The sequence below is a fragment of the Agrilus planipennis genome, unplaced genomic scaffold, assembly GCF_000699045.2.
Source record: "Agrilus planipennis isolate EAB-ADULT unplaced genomic scaffold, Apla_2.0 scaffold10, whole genome shotgun sequence".
Lineage (NCBI taxonomy): Eukaryota > Metazoa > Arthropoda > Insecta > Coleoptera > Buprestidae > Agrilus > Agrilus planipennis.
Genome location: NW_020442465.1, coordinates 1,740,169 through 1,755,826, shown reverse-complemented (window position 1 = coordinate 1,755,826; position 15,658 = coordinate 1,740,169). Strand labels below are relative to the sequence as shown.

The window sequence follows — 15,658 nt, the reverse complement described above, 5'->3', positions numbered from 1 at the left end:
AAATAATTCGAAGTGGTCTGCATTCTGTCGAAACTGCCAGACGCGGATCGCGATTTCGATCTTTTTGGATCTCATCAGCGCGTCGCAGGCAGCTCCGACAGAACACAGACCAAGTATTACCTGCTGTCTTAACAGCGCGTTTTAGAAAATACTACAAATGGCGCAGTAAACTCCATCTGTAGCACGATGCTACATTTTAGGATTACGTATGCTCCAACAAGGTCCACTTGTGTGTATATCTATTTGTTGAAAATGAATCCCGGCGTAGCTAACCTCAACGTGATAGGCACGTTAGCTTAATCGAATACAATAATTTGAAGTAGTCTGCGTAGGACCTTGAATTGTAAAGTTACAAATTGATATCAGCAACTACCAAATCACCACTTTTTGTACCTTTAGCAAGGAAATAGGAAATTCTATGAATTAGGACAAAACAACCTGCAAAACAATATCGAATTCATATAGGTCATCTGTGTAAAACTGGAAACTATAAGATATTGTGGTGTGCTAATAAATGCGTATAATCCAAAATTCATAGAGAACGATTCGAAAAATTTCACTTATTAGATGAACCTAAAGCTAAAGAAACTATGGATTCCATTTCTTTCTCTTATTACAAGGTGCAAAAGATCCCAGAAACAAAATGAGGTTTAAATATTTTTATATAAAATTGATCTTGATTTTACATCAATAAAATTGTTTGTAACCGTATTTTGCCTCTGATCTTTAACGCTAAACAAACTGTTTTGACATCAGTGTCATTTTTCCAATTAAAACGGGTGACAAAGGCAAATAAGGAAGCATATAATTATTTAATGCTGAACTGAAGCAAATAGAAAATTTAGAGTAAGTGTAAGAGTGGTTAAAAATAATCGTGAAGATAAAGCAAAAGTTTGTAAGAGAAAAAAATAACTTCTATATGGCTTTAAAAAGTACATTGTATGCTAATTTCTGTCTGAATCAGGAGATCCACCTCCTATTATACTGTAGGTGGAAGTCTAGTCATGAAGCTCCATCAATTACTCGATGTTGGCGTTAGACAAACACAATTTAAATACGGCTTGCGCGGCTTTGCAGTTTTATAATCCGCAAAATATATGAACGTCCATGGATATTCGATATATATATATATANGCCACATGTGGGATCTATGTCTTCATTGTTTTACTGTGTAGAATAAAATGAAAATAGTGGAACGTGGGGTTAAAATTAATATAAACGATAGAAGAGATGATAAATGTTTTTCGACATTTAAAAACGCTGAAATATAAAACAATAAAATAAAGAATAGCGCAAGTTCGGATACAAATTCAACTATAGGATCCTTAGATCCATAATTTTCTTTTTATTGTAGGAGTTTACTTTTTTCTTTTGATCTCTAGTCGCTATGCCCGCGATAAAAATGTTCAGTTTCTCAGAGTCTCTGAAAGCGAGACTCGAGTCTCCGTCTCTCATCGAGTATCTCTGGTGTTGCTGAGTGAGACTCTCGAGAGACTGTCAAAAAAATTGTTTAGCGTCTCTGAACGAGAGACTCGAGTCGCTCATAGAGAGATCATCATTTCGTATCCAGTCTCTGAACGAGAGACTCGAATCTCTGAACGAGAAACTCGAATCTCTGAACGAGAGACTCGAGTCGCTCATAGAGAGATCATCATTTCGTATCCAGTCTCTGAACGAGAGACTCGAATCTCTCAATAAGTGGTGTCTAGATAGACATGGTTAAAAGTTCAACATATTTCAGAGATCCGAGTCTTTCTACGAGAGACTCAAGTCTCTCAATTTTGCAGTTTTATTCATTCAGTCTCTTTGTGAGAGACTCGAATCTCTGAATTAACAATTTTATCGTTCTAGTCTCATACAGAAGCTGTGAGAGATCCATAAAAACACCTAGGCAATATCTGAGAGACTGTGAGGAACGCTCTCAGAGATAGACTGAAAAATTTTGTCTAAGGTGCCTCCTGTCAGTTTTTCAGTTTTGTTTACTGTTCTATCCCCGCAAGTTGCCAATCCTATATTGCCTCAAGCTTTTCTGAAATTATGGAGTTTAAAATAATCGAAAATTTGAAGATTTTGTTGGATTCAAACAAAATTTACTTCTGCATAATAATATTATTCTACAGAATAAGTTTATCGTAAGTTATGTTATTCCCACAATGTTTTAAGAAAACCATGTGTATGTCAAGGAATTCCTTTGATGTTTTAAATATCAACATGAAATAGGCGATTTATTATTTCATATGATCCCACACTGATACAAGTAGCATTCATTAGTTTTATTTTAATGAATTTTGGAGACAATCCAAATCGCGCACTTCCGTCTTAAGTTGTAAGCGAGAAAGGGTATTCAAAGTCCTGTCAACACTTCAACACTTGCTACTTTTACTGCTAATAGGTATTAAACCACGTAAATGGCGCTATATTTAAAACATTTGGATCCTCGGTATCCAAAGAAATTAAATGTTCTTCTGTTTTAATAATAAGTTGTGTTGACTGTTGATTCTCTGCATTTAATGCGTTAGCTGATGCCTCCGACTGCGTTTTCTTAAAACCTACAGATGGAACTTCTCTATATAAGTAAAAGTTTCCTCAACGTAAATCCTCTTTCTTTTAAAAACTCAACGACTGAAACTTTTTAATGTTTCCATTGAAATATCTGTTTCTTACTCTATTAGGGGTGAGTCACATATTATTTATTTAACTATATAACAGATTCCAGAAGTTTCTCTCACGTGGCGTATCGTATTTCGAGACAGAACTACACAGTATCAGGTCAATCGGGCAAAAAGCGCGACTGTCAACTGTCACTGACATTACGTTGAGGCAGAAGTAGAAATTTCCTTCTTTCCTGCGTATGCGCACTCTCTCACCCATAGAAGACCGTACTGCTGTTAATGTAATAATCGATCCATATTAAAATTATGTTGCAATTACTGTTAACGAATTAAAAAGATAAAGCAACATAACAAGTATATCTTCTTGTCATCTTAACAAGTAAATAAAACAAGCATGTGTATTTTATATGAGTTCAGACTGTGTTGTTATCCGTAAAGCAATTTACTTTCAGGTAAGAGTGGAAGAGAAAATTTCAATTAATTAAGTACGCCGGGAAAATTGAAATTAAATTTCGAGAAAATGTAGTACACTCTGTTACGTTCTAGCAGCAGACGCCCCCATAGATATGTACTCTACCTTTGTATAGGTACCTTTATAAATGCACATGTACATATAGATGCATTTAATAGTAATAAAGTTTTAAATAGTTTCTGGTAAAACTCTGTCTACAGCGCGATTCAATCATGCAACGCAACGTGAGTGTACAACTTAACATTCATTACATGTACATTGGCTTAACATCATTAAATAATGATTTTCATTAAACTTATCTCGAACTAGTCTAAAACTCCATTATCCTGAAAGGATATTACAACGACGGCGTATTTGGAAAGGGAAGAGTTTCGTCTAGTTTTGTTTCATCAACTCTTTAGGAGTATGGGAATCACAAAAAATTGCTGCCTTCTAACAGTGTTTTGATCCGTGTGCCAAATATACGGGGTCTGTTCAAAAAGTATCGCGAATTTGATGTTTTTTCAAAAATTTATTCATGAATATCTATTTTGTCTACTTAAAAGTAATTCTCACTAGATATTATACAGTTGTGCCAACGTTTTTTCCAATCTTCGAAGCACTTCAAAGAATCAGTTTTTGTGATCTTGTTCAGCTCCTCCTTCAATGCCGTCTTTGTCTCCTCAATCGTAGCATAGCGTCGTCCTTTCGTGGGCCTCTTCAGATTCTGGAACAAGAATAAGTCACAAGGGGGCCGATCCGGAGAATACGGTGGCTGCGGCATTATTAGTAGTAGCAACGATGTGTGACCAGGGGCGTTATCATGGTGTAAAAGCCAATTTTTGTTCTTCCTGGCGTATCGCTTCGTGCAAATTGCGCATAACTTGCAGGTAATATTCGTTATTGACCGTTCTATCCCGTGGCAAGAACTCATGATGTAACACGCCCCTACAACCAAAAAAGACTGTAAGCAAAACCTTCACATTCGACCTAACTTGGTGTGACAGCTTAGTGTGACAGCTTCCATTGGGATGATTGAGCTTTGGTTTCCACGTCATAACCATAAACCCATGATTAGCCACAAGTTATAACCCTCTGGAGAAAATTTTGGTCGTCGCGTTCCAACAGCTCCTTAGCAATGTTAATGCGATGTTGTTTTTGGTCGAAATTTTGGTACGAATTTCGCGGCGACCCTTCTCATGTCCAAATCATTGGTAAAAATGGGATGGCAGGAGCCAATCGATATGTTTAGATTCCCAGCNAATTAAAATTTTTAAAATTTAAATTATCCCGCCATTCATGAAAACATCGATTGTTCGATGTTTTTCAGAAAACATCGAACAATCGATGTAATAAATATTCGAACATCGATGGTCATACATCGATGATTTTTTTCAAGATCGCCCATCCCTACTTCAAAGTAATCCCCAACAGATATACACTTGGGCCAACGTTTTTTCCGATCTTCGAAGCACCTCAAAGAATCATCTTTTGTGATCTTGTTCAGCTTCTTCTTCAATGCAGTCTTTGTCTCCTCAATCGTAGCATAGCGTCGTTCTTTCGTAGGCGTCTTTTCTGATTCAGGAACAAGAATAAATCACAGGGGGTCCGATCTGGAGAATACGGTAGCTGCGGCATTATTAGTAGTAGCAACGATGTGTGACCAGGGGCGTTATCATGGTGCAAAAGCCAATTTTTGTTCTTCCTGGCGGATTGCTTCGTGCAAATTGCGAATAACTTGCAGGTAATATTCCTTATTGACCGTTCTATCCCGTGGCAAGAACTCATAATGCACCACGCCCCTGCAATCGAAGAATACTGTAAGCAAAACCTTCACATTCGACCTAACTTGGCGCGATTTTTTCGGTCTTGGTTAGTGTGACAGCTTCCATTGGGATGATTGAGCTTTGGTTTCCACGTCATAATCATAAACCCATGATTAGCCACAAGTTATAACCCTCTGGAGCAAATTTTAGTAGTCGCGTTCCAACAGCTCCTTAGCAATGTTAATGCGATGTTGTTTTTGGTCGAAATTTTGGTACGAATTTCGCGGCGACCCTTCTCATGTCCAAATCATTGGTAAAAATGGGATGGCAGGAGCCAATCGATATGTTTAGATTCCCAGCAACTAACGATAATTCTACGATTGACAAATATTGTTATCTTCACTTCGTCAATGTTTTCGTATGTTGTTGACGTGCTCGGGCGTCCTTTACCATCGATAGACGTTGCTTCGGTCCAAGGTAGCTTTACCATATTCCATAGTCGACATGGGGAATGCGTCCGCGCAGTTGATTTTGTTTTTCACACAAAATTTCATAGAGATTCATTGATCAATTTTTTGGAATAGGCAAAAATTGAGGACGAGTCAAAACACATGTAAGCAAAGCAGCTGTAAAAATTAACTGAACATTCAATATGGCTGAACTTGTCGGTATAAGTGAGAGACATGAGTACCAACATAACGCCACAAAAAAATCTAAAATCGAATATACGTAACCCGCGGAAATTTAAAACTTTGCCTCGTATACTTATTTAAGTTATATGTATTTTCATAGATTTAAATTATGGAAATAATACACTTTAATGTAGAGAATTTGCTTTATACCCAATGCAATGTAACGCCATCTGATGGGTATTTTCTCTTAAGAAAGTAGTTAAAGTACTAATACATAAAAGTGGTTGTACTGCACATTTATTTAAGTTCTGAACTAGTTTTAAATGAAAATCTAATCACCTAAGTAACGTTAAAATATGGTATTAGTAAATGGCTTCATAACTTTTTTTAATTTTGTTGTTTTGTATTTACTTTCTCCGCTGATTGTGAGTGACAGATGTAAGGAAGGTGATGCATGAATGTATGTATTTAGTGATTGTTGCACTAAAGAAACTAGTAAATGAAGTTGTATGTGTTAGATGATCATTATATTGCAGTAATCGATAAATTTTTCCCATAATTATCACAAACATCTTGTGGAAACGGGTAATTGTTAATGTGAGCAATCAGTAGGTACAAACGAAAGTTCAACGCAAGTTTCCTGTAATCAACTTTAAGTGGGCAGACATTTCTATAACAGGAAATTGCACAGCATCGTCGTTATAAACGTAGAGTGTTGATGGTAATCGTTGTTATTGATAAAAGTGCACCAATTACAACGGCAACTCTATCAGTTTTATTGTAAAAAGATAATAAAACTGTAAAGTGGAGAAGATCAGTGAAAAAAAGGTAAAAAAACGAATGCAGGAAAAACTTGATGATGTCTAAATACTCCGTTTAATACGAAATAGCGGAAAGATACTTTATTATTTATTCTTCTATTACAAATACATAAAACAAAACCAGAAGTACCTGTTGCAATTATTTTGCCGATGTTTCGCAGACGTTGCAGGTTCTTCATCAAGGTGTTGAACACTTTGATACTGATTAGTAAGAGTGTAAGAACAAATAAATTAGTTTTATTCACGCCATTGACTTTTGTATAATTAGAAGACAAGGCTTTTCTTTACAAAAAATTATAACCTAGAAAATATCGTCTTATTGATCGTTAGAGCTATTTTAATACATGTCATTACCATTGGTCCTTTTTACCCTTAAAATCTAATTTTAATGTGTGATAACAACTGCCTATCTTTTAACACTTCCTTTTTTCTATTAATGAAATGAGAAGGCTGATATCAATACAAAGACTTTCAGTTCAGTAAGAATTCAATACTCAACCGTCTTTGTTTTCAAAGGAAATCGATATAATAACATATAGGATGCTTATGACCCAGCAAAAATAGGACATGAGATATGAAAAACACTAATTGTTACTATCAGTGTTAATTGGAAAACGAACGTAAAACGAAGCTTATCTAATGTCTTAATGAGTTGAACGGTTTCTTATAAAAGACTTCATGGTCTTTCAGTGGCGTAGATAGATTAAAATACCAATTATGAAAGGTTATGAAGCGAATCAACCCGAGTTACCAGAAATATCATAAATAATATTTACGTATAGTTAGGGTTTATAGTTATATCTTGAAATGTAGGGATGAGTTATAGAGACAGAAGAGTGATACTTAGTTTGTATAAAGAGCAACAGGCAGGGAATCAGACAGGAATGCACATTGTCACCGCTACTATTTAACCTGTACATCGAAGACGCGATCAACATCATTAAAGACACTACAACTGTAGGGGTAAACAGGGTTAAAGGATCAGTATGTTTAGATCTTCAGATGATATAGCAGTATTAGCATCTAGCAAGGAGGAGTTAGAGATAGCTTTAAATAAAATGGAAGCGGTACTGACAGATCAGTACTGTATGAAAATAAATAAAAGTAAAACAAAAATACTGGTATGCAAGGAAGAAAAAGCAGGGAAAGAGCGAATTTGAATATAGGAGACGAAAAATTAGAAGAAGTGGCTGATTCTAGGTATCTATAGAAAGTCAGATTAATCAGGACGGAAGAACTAATAGGAATATAAATCAGAGTATAGCGCAGGGTCGAGTCACTTTCAATAAAAGGAAGTCACTTCTATGCTCGCGAAAGATTAACTTATAAATTCGAAAAAGGTTGTTAAAGGTGTATGTTTGGAGCGCGGCGCTGTACGGATGCGAAACATGGATGGTGGACGCGGCGGAAAAATAAAAGGTTAGAAACGTTCGAAATGTGGTGTTACAGGCGAACGATGAGGATACCGTGGATAGAGACGGTTAGAAATTAACAGGTATTAGAAAGAATAGGAGAACAGAGGACTCTATGGAAGTCAAAAAGAAATAGGCGACAAAGGTCAGTAGGGTACCTTCCCAGGCATGAAGGTCTAGTTAGAGACATATTAGAGGCAGAAAAGGAAGTTAGGAGGAGTAGGGGTAGACCTACATTAGATTGCTGTTCGCAAATAGTTAAGAATGTAGGTTGTTCTAGTTTTAAGAAAATGCGAAAATTAGCTCAGGATAGGAAAGAGTGTGGAGGTGCATGTCCAACTACTCATAGAACTAACGTTCCCACTACTTCGGCATTTTCATAAACTCCATTATGGTAGCCACATTAATTTTTTATTAAATGAAGGAAAGGACGAAACATGCACTTACGAATTAAGATTTTATTAATCAAACTTTTTTTTGAAAGATGCGGATATATTTACGTACTGAGGGTCCCATTTTGCTACGCCACTGGAGAACAATGCAATTCATATAGCAATTGTCAACAGCTTGCAATGTTGGTCAAGGAGCATCCAGGCAAATCAATAAGAAACAAATGACTCATAAATAATTCTTTTATGCTGAAGTAATTTGCTCAACCCAGATGTCTCTATAACATTTCACATCATTTACACATTCCTCATTCGCAGTAACAAAAGCAATAAAACATTTCTTTTTACTGCAGAATAATATGTTACCAATAAGTCTACAATTAAAATACAACATACACCATCTAAAGATTACACACAAGTATGATAATTAAGGTTTGTTATTATTTCTGCAATTATAACCGTTTCTTGACTTTTCTGATGACCCCCGATATATCACTAGTTTGTTTACAACTTGCTACCAGCTGTATTTTGTTTTGTGGTTGTACCTCATACATATAAAATAATACTTAAAAATATTTCAACAATTATTACCCAAACGTTCAAATTTATCAAATATTGCATTTAAGACTAGGGTACCCGAGATAAAAATCTCTGAAAGCGAGACCCGAGTCTCCGTCTTTCATCGAGTCTCTCTGGTGTCGCTGAGAGAGACTGTCAAAGAACTGTTTAGCGTCTCTAAACGAGAGACTCGAATCTCTCAATAAGTGGTGTCTCGATAGACATGGTTAATATTCAACATATTTCAGAGATCCCAGTCTTTCTACGAGAGACTCGAGTCTCTCAATTTTTCAGTTTTATTCATTCAGTCTCTCTGTGAGAGATTCGAATCTCTGAATTATCAATTTTATCGTTCGAGTCTCTCATACAGAGACTGAGACATCTATAAAAACACGTACGAGATACTGTGAAAGACTGTGGGAGACGCTCTCAGAGACGCTGAAAGACTCTGAGAGACTGAAATTTTTTGTCTAGGATAGCTGACGCTTAGCTGCAATCACTAATAAAATCGGTTTTATAAAAGAATTGAAATGTTTTATTATAAACTACTAACAATTTTCTTATATAAACACAATACTTTTAAAATTCGTTCCGGGTAAATCATGAAAAATAATACAAAAGCACATATTGCGTCGATTAATTAACAATTGATTAAGGTAGTGTGATAGAAATAGAGAATAACGTTACTAGTTAGTAACCAAACCTAAAGGTAAACAGGGAAAGCCTTTTAATTAATCTGCTCTAATTGAAATGTACATTTGGATATATGTACATCTAGGTGCATATATCTAAAATTGTTCGGGAATATTTAGATAACGAATATTTTAAAGGGCATTCGTAGTTTGGAGCATTGTAATTACAGTTTTGGGTCCAATTCAATAGATAATTTGACTAAGTTTATTGACGCATTGATTGATTGAAATTGTACACCACATTAAAGAAAGTAAGTATGCAGTTTTTGTGCAGTGGCTGCAGTTTGTCAGGGCCGGATTAGACACATATTGAAATTAGAATTTTAACAAGTAAAATAGAAAAAGTGGAGAAATATTCAAATAATAACTTCAGCTATACAGTTAACATTTCTTCAGGGAATTCAAAATAATTTTTACTAAATATTTACTTATAGACCAAAGAAAATATTTTCGTTTCCTAATAAGATAAATAAATATTTGTTATTGTTTAAGAAATGTAACACTTAATTATTCCTTGAAATTTGTATTTGTCATATCGGGTAACTGCCCTAATGGACAAAGTTTATTCCATTTTCGTTCGTTAATATAAAAAGTTCCCGTTTTGAATGTCGTAAATCCTTAATGCAGCTGTTTTGCCGCAAAAGTTATCTTGAAATGTTAAATCTGTCTGAAATACTGTAATATGAACACAGTTAAAAACGTAGACAAATAACGAGGGCAGTGTGTATGTTAATTAATAATAATTAATTAACAACATTAACTCAAGAAAATAAATAGACATTTAAAACCTCAAAATTCCACAAAATGTTTCGCGCTTCGACATCCAAGATGTCTCAGTTATACTTCATTTACTTTCTCTAGTGATTTGCCCCTTCCAATGTCTTGGATGCGCGCTGGCAAAATCGTAGGTAGAGAAGAAAAAAGCTCATTATACATACTCTCGACTCTTGTTCATTAAACATACTTTTTCATACAGTACCTGCCAAAAGTTTTGTTCAATCATGAATAGTAGTGCGAGTCGAAAAAAGCGTTAAAGTACTGTACGGATTATACGCTCCTTACCTGTTAAGAGTTTGGCCGAGAGTTGTCTCCTTCTTTTACTGGCCTAGTGCTGTTCTTTTCTACTTTCCGCCGGTCAAACTGAAGGTCACATCGCTACAGAAAGTAAACGAAGTATAGAGACTGAGTGAGAATTTTGGGATTTTAAGTGTTCATTTTGCTTTAACTCTGAAGTATAACAAAAAATATTTCATTTTTTAAAATTACAAGTTTTCATAAACGTGTTCATTATTTCATATTCAAACAAATAGAGAATCAGCAGAGTGTTAAAATACCTACTGTTTTTATTTTCAGGAATCACTTCGGAGTGTATCGTGTGAAAATCAATCATCAACCAGCAGCTGTATACACAATAAAGGTAAGAATTTTAAAGCATTACTAAGTATGTGTGCAAACAATTGACCTGGGAAAAGACAAACTATAACAAAGATCGGTTGTTATTGTCTACGATGCGATGCAGTTTGCATTGTAACGACGTTAGATGGTAGTTCGCGTCTGGATGTCAAGGAAATTACCAATTTCGCACGTCGATGGAGGCTGCAATGTTTACTTAATGAAGTTATACACAAACAATAATAATCATTAAAAGTTTCCGTGTAGTCGAGTCATCCCTGACAAACTGACTAATTGGATTAGATGTACCAAATGCAATATGCATCCATTCAGTCAATTAATTACAAGGAAGTTCATATTTCGCTTGTTTTGTTGTCTGCTTCTCAGTCTCGTACAAATCTTATAGATCTACTGTAAAATTATTGGTAGATAACATTTATGTAATCGACATAGGCTGTATGAACTAATCCAAAACATTGCGACATCAGAGGTACCTCAAGGAACTAACTTAGGTCCTCTACTGCTGGACGACTGCATTACGGAAATCAAATCAACGAAATTTCTATATTTTAAGAATTATGATATCTATCCTTCAAGAGGAGTTGATAATGTCTCACTTCATATATTTGGCATGCAGCCCTTATTTGATCTAAGAAAATTTATTGCAATCTTATTTCTATCATCATAAGGTCGTCAGTTCTAACACTGGTTGGGCGTGCACCTCCACTCTTTCCTATCCTGAGATAATCTTCACATTTCCCTACAACTAGAACATTCCATATCCTTAACGATTTATGAACAGTAATCTAATCTAAATCTACTTCTACACTTCTTAAGTCCTTAACTTCTGCTTCTAATATATCTCTGATCAGCCCTTCTTGTCTAAGAAGGTGTCCTACCAACCTATCTCGTCTATTTCTTATTTATTTCCATAGTGTTACAATTATTTATTGTACAGTATTCATATAGTACAACGGTAAAGGTCTAGATGATGGGGTGTGGGGGATCGATAGAGGAGGCCTCCCCCACCACTGTACCATAAAAAGTTCGTGGCGGTCTCACCCCCATAAAAAGTTATGGGGGTTCAAAATTAATAAATATACCAATTTTTATACATTTCTAGGCATGTAAATATTTATATAGTCATTCTTAAACAATATTCAAAGGTAAAACTAATGGAAAATACATAAAAATATTGAGAAAGTTATATAAAACATTATTTAAATATCTTTATCAATAGGGTAGGTTAGGTTAGGTTATCGGGTTTTGTTCAAGTGACCACCCTCTTTCGATCCCCCACCTCCACCCGCTTGAAAATATTTTTTTTATTGAATTTTATTTGAATTATAGTGTATGAAAATTGTCAAAATAATCAATTTTCAACCCCCATAACTTTTTATGCGGTCCCACCGCAAACTTTTATGGGGTTTTACTCAGGTGTGATAAATAATTTCGGTAAGCTATTTCTAATTTCAATTCAAATGTTTTGCATATTGCTTGAAAAAGTTTAAAAATTTATTGAAATAATATTTTTTACAGGTCTAAAATTATTTTTATTTTTATTTCGCATTGTCTACGTACTTCCAAATCTCATTTTTAAATCAAGATACTTATGGGTGTTTAAGTTTATTTGCCACTGAGCATGTGCGTGGTATGTGCGCCAGTCCACCACAATTGCGAATCAGCGCATCCATGCTTTCTGTTTCACGTGAAAGCTCATGTATTCGAGCCGGCAAATGTAAGTTTGGTCGCGAATTGTAGGTAAATATCAAAGTTATGTGTTAATTATTATTCATTATAACTCCTTAATCTGTTTTACTTTATCGTGTACATACGTTTATAATATCAGTAGTGTTTACGTGAATGTACTATTAGTAAAAACTATCGTTTATCGTTTGTATTATTCGTAAACTGTGTACTGGAAAACAGGCACCGGCTGGCATGGATATCATGATAACAAGGTTAGTAGTAGATGTTGTTGATTATACGAGGGTGGATTGATAAGTTTCCGGCCTGACCAAGAGAAACAAGGTTTTTAAAAATTTTTTTTTTTTATTTCTCAACATAATCTCCTCCAAGGCTGATACATTTCTCATAGCGGTGTTCCAGTCTATTAATGCCATCTCTATAGANTTTCCCCTGACAACAAAAGTGTCCGGACACTTTTTAAAAACCCCTGCTGGACAGCTCCAGGACGCCTTTCAAACTAGGACAAATCCGGGGAATCCCAGACGGGCGGCAGCCCTAATTGTACTAGATACACTTACGTACATACGCTTTGTAGTAAATGAAAACTTTGCGTAACAATAATAATTGTCCAACGCAAGGATGAATATACTTTAAATACTATCTTATATTGAATTAATAACTACATTTTATATCCATTCCGTCAATTTAAAAACATTTAAGCGTGGCGATAATCTAGCAGTTCACCATTGAAGGATTGAAGCTCCGATAAACGTAACGTAAACAATAAGTTACAGTACTCGACAATAGATGCCGCCTCGTCACATTTTTATTGCTTTTCGTGCCTTTTTTATATTTGAAAATAATTTTATTAATTAGTACAATAGTTAACGTTGTATAGGTTGATTACAATACGTTTTTTCTTCAAGAAATATAAACTAACTTAGTTGCAATTAAAAAGAAGTCAAACGATACATATTTACCTTTTATTAGAAGTAGAAAAAATTTATCTACTTCTATTATTATCAATTAAATTAATTAATGTATAATTAGGAATTTGCAAGGAAAGAAGTCCTGACATGAACTGTAAGGTTTTCATTAAACCATCGGAGGGGGGGGGTCGATAAAGTCACACTAGGCATGAATTTTTTCAACCCCTAGAGGGAGAATAACGTTTCCATTGATAGAAAATATTGGTGCCATTGAAGTAGACAATGCAGTTGATAATAGAAATACTTTTTGTTGTCAACCCTCAAGGACATGAACAAAGGTATCAAATCAGTAAAATATTTAACAGTTTTTAAATGAAAATTATAAAGTATCATCAAGTACTCCTTATTGCGGGGGGTCACTTAATATTATGGTTTGTAAGAAGTTCAGCCCTTATCAAAATAATTAATAACTTGTATTACATAAATTAAATACATAAATAATTCACCAAAAAAAATGAAATTTTGTTTTGAAAGGAAAACGCTAACTATTCACATTAATTAAAATTCAATTCAATGGCCTATCAAACGGTAATAAATTCGGTTGTCACACATAGAACGTTTTAATATATTGTACAAACAGATACATACGTATAAACATATGCAAAACGCGTTTCAACTTTGGCATAACTTCCTGGCGTAGCGTACAGTTTAAGGCGATTAATTACAAAACGTTCATCGTCGTTTTGCGATGAACGCCCACGATACCAGGTCTACATTAACATTATACAACTTGCTAACGATCTTTAAATCTAACAGGCGACGAACAAAAGTACAGTAACATATGTCAATAGACTGTCTCCCTTTTTTTTTCCTTTTGGCACATGGAACTCAAAACAAAAAGGTTATTACACTTCGCTCATAAAAAAAAAGATCAGTAATTACCGTGAAAATATTAAGGGGAGAGGTGCTATACATCATTTACTTTCTCTAGCGATGTGCCCCTTCCAATGTCTTGGATGCGCGATGGCAAAATCGTAGGTAGGGAGAAAAAAGCTCATTGTACTCTCGACTCTTGTTCATTAAACATACTTTTTCATACAGTACCTGCCAAAAGTTTTGTTCAATCATGAATAGTAGTGCGAGTCGAAAACAAGCGTTAAAGCCTTTAATATGTCTTCAAATATAAATAAACATCTCGTTGATATTTTCAGTAGTAAATGGTACCAATAACAGCACATTTGAGCAATACAATTGTAGTGGATAAAATGGTCAATTTTTCTATGCAGTACTGTACAGATAATACGCTCCTCACCGGTTAAGAGTTTGGCCGAGAGTTGTCTCCTTCCTTTTCTGGCCTAGTGCTGTTCTTTTCTACTTTGCGCCGGTCAAACTGAAGGTCACATTGCTACAGAAAGTAAAGGAAGTATAACTATTACCCACCTTAACCCAACCTAATATGAGTTGGGGTAAGTAGTTTGTGTTGTTAGGTAGGGCAGCATAAGTTAAGGTAACAGTTACCTCCCCTTTAATATTTTCATTTATAAACAATAATTATTAAAAATGAAAGAAAATTAAGTAATGTGCCTCCCCAGATGTAAAATTAATGTACGGACCCCCTAAAATGACCCAAAAAAAATTGGAGCAGTTTTGAGATGCAGCCCATATTCTAAATAATTACCAAATGAACAAAATAAATATATCCCATCTATGAAGAAGGTTCCCGTTTTTACCTGAGGGTGGGTTATTCCACCCTCTAGAAGTTTCTAGAACAGTTCAGAATATTCGAGAGTAATCGAGTGGAATGTTCGGTAATAGTCTGGAATGTCCCAGACCATTGTGGAACGTCCCAGAACACACTTGAATGTTGTGGAGTGTTCTAGAACATTATAGAGTAGTCGAAGCCTTTTTTACATGTTTGATGCTACCTATGTACTTCTTATATTTTAAAGTTTATCCTTTTGTTCCAATTACCACACAATCTCATATCAACTACCTGAGCGAAGCCAGGTATCTCAAATATTTTAATAAATTGTAATTGCAACCTCTGCGCAATCATAAATTGAACAACAGGCATGACCCCTAATTAAAAATAGGTCTTTGCGGTGTAAGCAGTACCTCAATAGTAGTGTGGAAATCTGCTTGACAACGCACTTTAATAAAAATATCAAATTGCTGATACTTCAAATTTAAAAAAAAATATGTATTAATTAATCTACTGTTTCAGATCCAATAATAAGGGTGAAACATTTCTTGTTATAAAACCCGCTTTTTTACCCTTTTTAATGGTTTGATTCTATATTTATTTATATATATAT

General features: G+C 34.9%; 1 protein-coding gene and 1 long non-coding RNA gene across 2 annotated transcripts in view; one reads left to right on the top strand and one right to left on the bottom strand.

Moving 5' to 3' along the window:
- LOC112906607 overlaps positions 1-10,742 on the top strand; it is an 83,509-nt gene extending 72,767 nt beyond the window's left edge. Inside the window, exon 3 of the long non-coding RNA XR_003232459.1 lies at positions 10,687-10,742. This is a non-coding gene — a long non-coding RNA (uncharacterized LOC112906607). The remainder of the gene's footprint in view (positions 1-10,686) is intronic.
- LOC108734062 (collagen alpha-1(XV) chain-like) overlaps positions 1-15,658 on the bottom strand; it is a 368,331-nt gene that overhangs the window by 340,323 nt on the left and 12,350 nt on the right. The gene's annotated exons all lie outside the window — the stretch shown is intronic.